Raw genomic sequence first — 11,397 nt, 5'->3', positions numbered from 1 at the left:
ATGAGCAGACCCCCCACCGTGTTCACATTGCGAAGGGAAGTTCTCACCCCCAAGGCAGTGTTCTTCACGCATGTTCAGAGCGGGCCCACTTTCGATGATGATTGGTGGGGGATGTTTTCACTTTTTGTGTATTGTCGGGGAGACCGCATTTCAGGGTGCCGCCAGTGGCCCCCTCGAGGCCTTGCAATGAAGAAAAATGACTTAGGGTGTCGTCGGCAAGAGTAGTTAATCATAATCCTTTTTTTTGGGGGGGGGGGGGAGAGGCTTAGGCCACAGTGATTTTGGCCAAACTTGTGTCGTGAGGCCCTTCACACTGGGCTCCCGAACAACAGCCAAACAAACTGTTGCGTGGCATGCATTTTAACGTTTATTACGTTTCTGCTCAACTCGCAGTGTGGGTTGGAGAAAGACTCTTGACAGTCGAATTGAGCAGCGATCAGATCACGCGACTTCTCACTTGAGCGTGCGTCAAAGCATCTTGACAAGATCCAGGGATTAAGATTAAGGGTGCCGTGGTGGCAAGATGTTGACTACCTCGCCTGATATACATGAGGTCATGGTTTTGATTCCGACCCTGACACCTGCTGTATATTTGGGAGTTTGCGTGTCTCTCTCCCCGTGGTTGTGTTCATTTTAACGTTTATTCCGGATCCTCTGGTTTTTCCCTCCACATTTAGAAACATGCGTTTAGAGTATTTGGCTATTGCTTTAAATTTCCACGTGATAAGCCACTTCGTTGAGCTGTCATTGGAAGACTTTCCATTTGTTGACGTGGAAAGGCAGAATTGTGAAGGAGAGACATCGTGTCCACTTTGTTGTCTTCACCACGACGTGAGTTACTGTTGTCTATTGTAGTGTACCACGTGTTGTGCTGTTGTAGTGCAGCACGTGTTGTACTGTTGTAGTGCAGCACTTTGTACTGCTGTAGTGCAGCACGTGTTGTAGTGCAGCACGGGTTGTCTATTGTAGTGTACCACGTGTTGCCGTGCACCACGGGTTGTCTATTGTAGTGTACCACGGGTTGTACTGTTATAGTGCAGCATGGGCTGTAGGGCAGCATGGTTTGCACTGTTGTCGTGCAGCACGGGTTCTAGTGTAGCACGGGTTATTTTTATTATTTTTAATTTACCAGGTAAGACTCGCTGAGCTACGTAGCTCTTTTTCAGAAGCGACCTGGCTATCACGAATGATAGCTCAACAAAGTGGCTTATCACGTGGACATTTATAGCAATAGCCAAATACTCTAAACGCACGTTTCTAAATGTGGAGGGGAAACCAGAGGATCCGAAGAAAAATCCACAACCACGGGGAGAGAGACACGCAAACTCCCAAATATACAGCAGGCGTCAGGGTCGGGATTGAAGCCATGACATCTTAAATATCAGGCGAGGTAGTTAACATCTAGCCACCATGGTTGCAGTGCAGCACGGGTTGTAGTATAATTGTGCAGCACGGGTTGTAGTGCAGCACGGGTTGTAGTATAATAGTGCAGCACGGGTTGTAGTGCACCACGGGTTGCAGTATAATAGTGCAGCACGGGTTGTAGTTTAATAGTGCAGCACGGGTTGTAGTATAATAGTGCAGCACGGGTTGTAGTGCAGCACGGGTTGCAGTATAATAGTGCAGCACGGGTTGTAGTTTAATAGTGCAGCACGGGTTGTAGTGCAGCACGGGTTGTAGTTTAATAGTGCAGCACGGGTTGTAGTTTAATAGTGCAGCACGGGTTGTAGTATAATAGTGCAGCACGGGTTGTAGTATAATAGTGCAGCACGGGTTGTAGTATAATAGTGCAGCACGGGTTGTGCAGCACGGGTTGTAGAATAATAGTGCAGCACGGGTTGCAGTCCAGCACGGGTTGTAGCATAATAGTGCAGCACGGGTAGCAGTATAATAGTGCAGCACGGGTTGTAGTATAATAGTACAGCACGGGTAGCAGTATAATAGTGCAGCACGGGTTGTAGTGCAGCACAGGTTGTAGTATAATAGTGCAGAATGGGTTGCAGTATAATAGTGCAGCACGGGTTGTAGTGCTGCATGGGCTCTACTATTTCGATTTGAAGCTTTCGTGACTGCAAGGATTCATCTTTGGTTCTTTCGGTAAAGTCACGTGACTTTACCGAAATAACCAAAGAAGAGCTCTACTATTATAATGTAGTGCGGGTTGTAGTGTCGTGGTGCAACATATAATGCGAGCAACATCTAATGCGACCGTACGCTGTTTCTGCAGTGGGATACGATGGCCCGTGCCCTGAATTCCTCACGAACATTTCCTCGATTTACGAACTCGCGATTTTCGCTCTTTACGAAAATTTAATTGCGCGCCATAAACAGAGACTCCTTGCGTCCCAGTCTGTATCACGTTTGTTCGTGTGCACGGGGTCGGGATCTATTGATTCACTTCAAGTCTCCTTCAATGTGAGCAGCAGGTGTAAATAAACATCGCCGGCTATTAGTTCCAGCAAAGGAAATCGTAAGCAAGCTCTGAGCGTGGGTAACGTAAGCTGGGACATCGTGAAGAGGCAGGAGAGAGGAATAACGTGATGGACGCTGTGTCCTCTCAGCTTAACTGCATCAAGTGATGAAACTTATCCCCCATCACAACTCTTGGTTCTTTCCTCAGGCCTCGTACGCCAGTAACTCCTGAAAGCCCCGCCACCAAAACGCCAACCATCATCCATCCTTGTCTACGCCACAAACTCCCATCGCCTCGCCAAGAATCCTAGCCTGCACCAGTAGAAGGTCGCCAGTAACCTGACACTCCTCGTCATCCCCCCACTCATATCAACACGCTAAGCTGCCGATAATGACGTTAGTTTAATTAAATGGCGGCTTGCCATTCTTTTCCACCTCCATGTGGCCACTGCGCTGTCCGAGCTCTCGCCGAGCTTCAAATATCTTACATTGACATTCTAATCTCTCAATACAATGGCCACCCCCCACAGCCCCGTAGTACCTCTCCCACATTGGCATTAGCTGCTCGCCTATCTCTAAACCATTTGTAAACAGCTCTGTGATTTTTTTTCGACATAGAATTGTAATGTATAACGACTTATTGTTAGTAGCTCAGCTGATTGGAGAGTATATTGAGTTTATTGATAACATTGATGTAGTTTATATTTTAGTTTTTTTATCAGTTTACTATATGGTATTCATTATATATTGTAGTGTATACCCAGTTACTTTATGTTAATAGCTCAACTTATTGAAGAATATATTGAGTACATTTATTATATTGATGTAGTTTATACTTAGTTTTTTCACATCGGTTTATTGTATGATAGTTGGGTAGTTGCAGTCCTTTAGCATCAATATAATAAATGCCTCTGTTGATATGTAAACTTTGACTTAACATAGCTATTTCCGTGACCAGTCACATGCTAATCCCTCACATTAACATCATGCTAATCTCCCTGTTACATGCTAATTTCTGACTTTAACACCCTGCTAATCCAACACTTTAACACAGCTATTTCACTGCTAAAGTCTTCTGTTGATATGTAAACTCCTTTGTCAAGGTGCTCTGCTCCTCCCACTCAGCTTAAAAGACGCTGTCAATCTTAGCAGTATTCATTGAAGCGCTGTCGTCCCAACAGTTTTGTTCCTTCACCTGAAGAAGGCTACTTGTGTTGTGGCCGAAGCGTCGTGAGAATTTTATTTTGTTTTATTTTTATTATTTTTTTTCCATTCTACGTGACTTTTCCGAAAGAACCAAGAAGATGAAGCGCTGTGATTGGTGTAGACCGACTGCAGGTTCTCCTACATTAACATAAGCTGCCCCGCCCATCTAAACCATTTGTAAACAGCTCTGTGATTGGTGTAGACCTACTGCAGGTTCTCCTACATTAACATCATCTGCCCCGCCCATCTTTACACCATTTGTAAACAGCTCCGTGATTGGTGTAGACCAACTGCCGATGTCGGAGACCTCTCCTACATTAACAGCTGCCCCGCCCATCTCTAAACCTTTATAAACAGCCTGCCTCGGAAGATTTCCCCCTCTTTTTTCACCTGAAGACGATTGCTTGTGTTGCGATCGAAACGTCATATTATTATTTTGATTCTTTTTTCTATCTACGTGGCTTCACCGAAAGACCCAAAGAATATTAATTATTACAGTCAAGTTTTGTTAATAACAATGTTTTCATGATTGTAAAGGGAGAATATAATTTACGTATTATCTTGCGCTATGAGAACGCATCCTTCATTTCACCTTAAAAATAACGGGATTTTCTTTATAAACGAATTTTCGAACGCATCCTCTTCGTGAACTGAGGAATGCTGTTCATGGACATCGATGGCTTGCAAACCTCTACACCATCCATGGGCCACTACCCTTCGTGCCCCCCACCTCCCAGCTGAGTCCCCTCAGCTGCAGGGCCACAACTCCTCGTGCCCCCCACCTCCCAGCTGGGTCCCCTCAGCTGCAGGGCCACAACCCCTCGTGCCCCCCACCTCCCAGCTGGGTCCCCTCAACTGCAGGGCCACAACCCCTCGTGCCCCCCACTTCCCAGCTGAGTCCCCTCAGCTGCAGGGCCACAACCCCTCGTGCCCCCCACCTCCCAGCTGAGTCCCCTCAGCTGCAGGGCCACAACCCCTCGTGCCTCCCACCTCCCAGCTGAGTCCCCTCAGCTGCAGGGCCACAACCCCTCGTGCCCCCCACCTCCCAGCTGGGTCCCCTCAACTGCAGGGCCACTACCCCTCGTGCCCCCCACCTCCCAGCTGAGTCCCCTCAGCTGCAGGGCCACAACCCCTCGTGTCCCCCACCTCCCAGCTGGGTCCCCTCAACTGCAGGGCCACAACCCCTCGTGCCCCCCACCTCCCAGCTGGGTCCCCTCAGCTGCAGGGCCACAACCCCTCGTGCCCCCCACCTCCCAGCTGAGTCCCCTCAGCTGCAGGGCCACAACCCCTCGTGTCCCCCACCTCCCAGCTGGGTCCCCTCAGCTGCAGGGCCACAACTCCTCGTGTCCCCCACCTCCCAGCTGACGGACCGTGCCTGCCACACTGACCCCCCCTCCCCATTATTGACCCCCAACTGCCTCCCGCACGAGACGGATTACGAACCGGCCGTAGTTGCTGCTGCTGCTGCTGCAACAAACAAATCGGTGCCTTAACCATCGAAGCTGGTGTCCAGCGTCTTCTTTTCCTTAATCTGTAAATGTCATTGTGCGTGTGCGGCCCAAACGTGCGAAGGATTTGGCTCGCAAACCGTGGGGTTTTCGTTAAAAATGTAGCCAGGTACCACGCCATAAGCCCCGTACTGAGCCAGCGCTATTCCGATTTCGCGTCCGTCACCTTTAAGGTAGTTTAATTAGCGATTTAGTACTTTTTTGGTTATTAGCGAGCGCGCGCTCGACCATACCAACTCACACGCGTTCAGTAGGGGGGTGGGGGGGGTGAGGCCCCTACCAAGTCACGCGTTCGGTGGGGGTGAGGGGTCATTTCTCTTTCGTGTGGACACTGAGCGAGGTAACACAAACGAATTTACAGCTCCCTTCAAACATGCATCGATCTTATTTCTATTACTATTTTTTAAATAATGTGTACACATTAACCAATGTTTTATGACAGTAAATATACACAATGTAACATGCTTTTTCCCTGCGTACTAGCTGTTACATTTAATTTCCTAAGACAACAAAGTCCAGCCAATGGGTCTTTTTGCCCACAAACTTTACTGTTGTGAGCAGGACTTTAAGTCTTTACATTTATTTTTCACTTTTGCTCGCCGCTAATGTTTTTAACATGATGTTTCATTACAGCAGATATACACTACGTAACACGCTTTTTCCCCCTGCATACTAACTGCTCTATTTCATTTACTTACATTGAGGGAAAAAGTATTTGATCCCTTGCTGATTTTGTACGTTTATCCACTGACAAAGAAATGATCAGTCTATAATTATAATGATAGGTTTATTTGAACAGTGAGAGACAGAATAACAACAACAAAATCCAGAAAAACGCATGTCAAAAATGTTATAAATTGATTTGCATTTTAATGAGGGAAATAAGTATTTGACCCCTCTTAAAAACATGACTTAGTACTTGGTGGAAAAAACCCTTGTTGGCAATCACAGAGGTCAGACGTTTCTTGTAGTTGGCCACCAGGTTTGCACGCATCTCAGGAGGGATTTTGTCCCACTCCTCTTTGCAGATCTTCTCCAAGTAATTAAGATTTCGAGGCTGACGTTTGGCAACTCGAATCTTCAGCTCCTTCCACATTTTCTATGGGATTAAGGTCTGGAGACTGGCTAGGCCACTCCAGGACCTTAATGTGCTTCTTCCTGAGCCACTCCTTTGTTGCCTTGGCCGTGTGTTTTGGGCCATTGTCATGCTGGAATACCCATCCACGACCCATTTTCAATGCCCTGGCTGAGGGAAGGAGGTTCTCACCCAAGATTTGACGGTACATGGCCCCGTCCATTGTCCCTTGATGCGGTGAAGTTGTCCTGTCCCCTTAGCAGAAAAACACCCCCAAAGCATAATGTTTCCACCTCAATGTTTGACGGTGGGGATGGTGTTCTTGGGGTCATAGGCAGCATTCCTCCTCCAAACACGGCGAGTTGAGTTGATGCCAAAGAGCTCCATTTTGATCTCATCTGACCACAACACTTTCACCGACTTGTCCTCTGAATCATTCAGATGTTCATTGGCAAACTTCAGACGGACATGTATATGTGGTTTTTTGAGCAGGGGGACCTTGCGGGCGCTGCAGGATTTCAGTCCTTCACGGCGTAGTGTGTTACCAATTGTTTTCTTGGTGGCTATGGTCCCAGCTGCCTTGAGATCATTGACAAGATCCTCCCGTGTAGTTCTGGGCTGATTCCTCACCGTTCTCATGATCATTGCAACTCCACGAGGTGAGATCTTGCAAGGAGCCCCAGGCCGAGGGAGATTGACAGTTCTGTTGTGTTTCTTCCATTTGCAAATAATCGCACCAACTGTTGTCACCTTCTCACCAAGCTGCTTGCCAATGGTCTTGTAGCCCATTCCAGCCTTGTGTAGGTCTACAATCTTGTCCCTGACATCCTTGGAGAGCTCTTTGGTCTTGGCCATGGTGGAGAGTTTGGAATCTGATTGATTGATTGCTTCTGTGGACAGATGTCTTTTATACAGGTAACAAGCTGAGATTAGGAGCACTCCCTTTAAGAGTGTGCTTCTAATCTCAGCTCGTTACCTGTATAAAAGACACATGGGAGCCAGAAATCTTTCTGATTGAGAGGGGCTCAAATACTTGTTTCCCTCATTAAAATGCAAATCAATTTATAACATTTTTGACATGCGTTTTTCTGGATTTCTTGTTTTTCTGTCTCTCACTGTTCAAATAAACCTACCATTAAAATTATAGACTGATCATGTCGTTGTCAGTGGGCAAACGTACAAAATCAGCAGGGGATCAAATACTTTTTCCCTCACTGTAAGACAACAAAGTACAGCCATTGTATCTTTTGCCTCACAAGCTTTCCTCTTGTGAGCAGGACTTTATGTCATGAACCATTATGAGTTTGTTCTTATGGTGGGTGAGGAACATGATAAGAGATACATTGTGCGTCGATACCAAGACAACTCCATCAAACGATTTCCTGGCACAAACAGCATATGATGCCTGACAATACCCCATTTCACTGTGGCAAGGCCAAGATGGCCTACCACGTCCAGATTCCTCAAATTATAAAAGCTACAGGACAAAGACATCCTCACAAAACTGTCTCCTCTAAAGACTTCTATTCCTTAATGATCATGGACAGAGAAGGAGGAAACCACATTACAGTGCGCCAACCTTTCACCAGTATGTTGTCGATGACTATGCCAAAATTGAGAGCGAGCACCTTTCCATTCAACTGAATCAAAAACGCCTGCATGTAGAACAGTATGCTCATCTCAGGGACGCTATCAATGCTGACAGAGATGCAAATGCTCAGAATGTGAGGAGATGAGTTATTTTGCCTTCATCCTTCACAGGTGGACCAGGATGCATGCATGAGAAGACTCAGGATGCCATGACATACATCAGGCAATATTGTAGGCCCAAACTCTTTATCACCTTCACTTGCAATCAAGTAAAGGTGATAAAGTTTAACTCATGAGGCTTATTACGATTAAGGAAGGTGGCGTCTTGGAAAGACCAGATGGAACTTGCACACCATTGAGTGGCAAAAACGTGGTCTTCCTCATGCTCACATTTAGCTATGGATGAGGGAAAAATGTATGCAAGTGACATTGGCACGTTTATCAGTGCTGAGCTACCTGACCCCCATCAAGACCCTGCCCTATTTTATGTGGTCTGCAAGCAAATGGTCCAGTTCAATCCGCAAGTGTACCAAGAAGTATCCACGAAACTTCTTGAAAGGCACTAAATCAGGGCATGATGGTTTTCATTTATATCATCGCAGAAATACTGAGGATGGTGGATTTGAAACAACGCTCAGACCTGGCACTAACTCTGAAATGGAGGTTGACAACCAGTGGATTGTTCCGTACTGCCCTGTTCTGTGCAAGATCTTCGAGACCCACAATGTGGAATTCTGCAATTCTGTGAAAGCCATCAAATATGTTTGCAAATACATCAACAAAGGCTCTGACATGGCTGTCTTTGCCTTACAAAAAGAGTGGCAAAGTGTGGATGAGGATGATACATCAGCAGCAATGAGGCCATTTGGAGAATTATTGGCTTCCCCATCCATGAGCATTCCCCGACAATCGTCCATTTGGCAGTTCACCTTGGAAATTGGCAACGCATCTACTTCACCAAAGGAAATGCCCAACAACTAGCCCTGGCCCCACAAGATTCTACCCTGATGGAGTTCTTTGGTTTGTGCCAAAGTGACCCATTTGCTGCTAACCTGGTCTACTATGAAGTTCCCTCCTAATATACACGAACTACAAAAAAATGGAAGCGACGTATTGGTGATAGTGACTCTGATGCCTTAGGAAGAGTCTACACAGTTCATTCCAACAATCAGGAGTGCTTTCTCCGAATGCTTCTCCATGTTGTCAAAGGGCCCACATCTTTCAAAGACCTCAAAACAGTGGAAGGAGTTGTTTGTCAAACATACAGGGAAGCTTGCAATCTTCGTGAAATTATTGAGGATGATTAGCATCTTGATAAAGCTATGACAGAAGCTTCTGTTAGTCGCCTTCTCAACTGAGATTGATTATCTGAATAATTCTTCAAGTTTACAGCCCATCTAACCGCATGCGGGCATGAGTGAGGACATCCTCCACAGAGCTCAACGAGAAAATCCAAACCTCGACATCACCTTTTTTTATATCGTTAACCAGGCCCTACAGGGACAACCTGCATGCCCTTGCTCAAGAGATCCTACGTGAAATGTCCTATGATGGGTTAAAGCTTAAATTTATTGAGGAAAATGAACCTAAGCTGATGGATGCACAAAGAGAAGCCTACACGAAAATCTTGGAAGACATTGAGACAAAAGAATGGAGGCATATTTTTCCTTGATGCACCTGGTGGTACTGGGAAGACCTTTGTTCTCAACCTGCTCCTGGCTAACGTTCGCCAGAGGGAGAAAATTGCCCTGGCTGTGGCATCATCGGGGATTGCGGCAACTCTGCTTACTGGAGGAAGAACTGCCCATTCCACATTTAAGCTTCCATTGGATCTATCCCGACAAGAAAATCCTGTTTGCAATATTTCAAAGGGGACTGCCCTTGCACAAGTCCTGCTTAATTGTGAATTAATAGTGTGGGATTAATGCACCATGTCCCACAAGGGAGCATTTGAGGCTGTCAACACAACAACTTTGCAGGACCTCCACGACAATCCCAGCATTATGGGTGATGTAACTTTTCTCATGGCTGGTGACTTCTGACAAACCTTACCTGTTGTAATTCGAGGAACCAAAGCCGATGAGTTCAATGCCTGCATCAAGTCTTCATTCCTCTGGAGGCACGTGATGAAACTGAGACTAACTACAAACATGCATGTATATCTTCATGGAGACCAAGAGGCAGGCAACTTTGCTGAAGCTCTTCTTGACATTGGAAATGGCAGTATTGTTTCTGACGGCACAGATGGACTTATCACCATGTCTAAAGGCATCCTTTCCACTTCGGAACAGGAACTGGAGGAAAAAGTGTGTCCAAACATGCAACAACACTTTTAAGATGTTATCTTAAAGTGTTGTTGCTACGGGAGAGGGCCATTTTGGCTCCAATAAATTATTATGTTCACAGAATCAATTCCATGCTGTTGCACAAATTACCAGGAGAGAGCAAGTCCTACAAATCTATTGACTCAGTGTTGGACCATGATAAAATTGTTCACGATCAAATTAAATTATTGAATTCTCTGCAGCTCCCGGGTGTTCCACCACACAATTTGCTATGAAAAATTGGGGCACCTGTCTTGCTATTGAGAAACTTGGACCTACCTAGACTATGCAATGTCACAAGGTTAGTTGTCAAAGAATCACATTCAAATGTTATAAGCTACAATAATTACAAGCAATTCTAAAGGTGAAGATGTTTTTTCTCCCTCGCATACCTATACTCCCAAACGACACAGTCTTTGAAATTAAGAAACTTCAATTCCCCATCCAGCTCAGCTTTGCAATGTCAAGGCGCAAGGACAATCTTTAAACGTGGTGGGACTGAATTTGTGCAACTCCGTGCTTTTCTCATGGCGAACTTTATGTTGGATGCTCTCGTGTAGGCAATGACAAATATTTACATTACTTTGCACCAGCAGGCACGACGAGAAACATTGTTTACAAAATGGCTCTTTGATAGTGGGGTGCGGCTCAGCAATAAGTGGTATTTTCATTATTTTGGAGAAGCCCTATTTTGTGTTTCATTACTTTGGAGAGGCTCTTGCTTTGGTTGGAGGTGCGACTCCCCTCCCACGTGTGCTGCTTTACCCCACGCCTGCTGGGGGGGGGGGGCAGTTCGACTGTCGGTGGGTGCTCGCTGAACCGCGCCCACACTTCGCTGCCCTGTGCGGCCTTCACGTCGCTTCCTTCCCGGGTCTCCTGCCTGCACCTGCGCCTGCGGGCCACCATTTCGACGGCCTGGCTGCCGGCGACTGTTGGTGATTGCACTCATGCAGTACGGCTTCCTCGCCGTTCCACATCTCATTGCTCCATCCTCAAGTCTCCTGCCTGCCTTCATGCCTGCCTTCATGCCTGCCAAGTGTCCTGTCGGCAGTCTGGCTGCCAGCGGTTGTTTGCGGCACCGCCCGCGCGCTGTTCTTATTTCGCCACGGCCATTACCTGCCCTACCTCCCTCCCCCCCCCATTGACCCCATTTATCTATTACAAATTATAGACCGTCTGTGCTTCCTCAACCGCCTTACTACAGTACAATTAAAAACAACAGTAATAAAGACTACAGTACAAATACTTACATCTTTTTATACATTAACCATTTACTTATGAC

At 46.4% G+C, this 11,397-nt stretch overlaps 1 protein-coding gene across 1 annotated transcript in view; it reads left to right on the top strand.

The window, feature by feature from the left end:
• The first annotated feature begins 18 nt into the window (after nucleotides 1–18).
• Nucleotides 19–11,397, top strand: part of LOC116944361 (clarin-2-like) — a 34,531-nt gene continuing 23,152 nt past the window's right edge. Inside the window, exon 1 of the mRNA XM_032957921.2 lies at nucleotides 19–11,050. The gene's annotated coding sequence lies outside the window, so the exon portion shown is untranslated. The remainder of the gene's footprint in view (nucleotides 11,051–11,397) is intronic.

Source organism: Petromyzon marinus, chromosome 21 (assembly GCF_048934315.1).
Source record: "Petromyzon marinus isolate PM22_M1 ecotype Great Lakes invasive population chromosome 21, UKy_Petmar_22M1.pri1.0, whole genome shotgun sequence".
NCBI classification, from domain to species: domain Eukaryota; kingdom Metazoa; phylum Chordata; class Hyperoartia; order Petromyzontiformes; family Petromyzontidae; genus Petromyzon; species Petromyzon marinus.
This window is presented reverse-complemented; position numbering and strand designations above follow the sequence as displayed.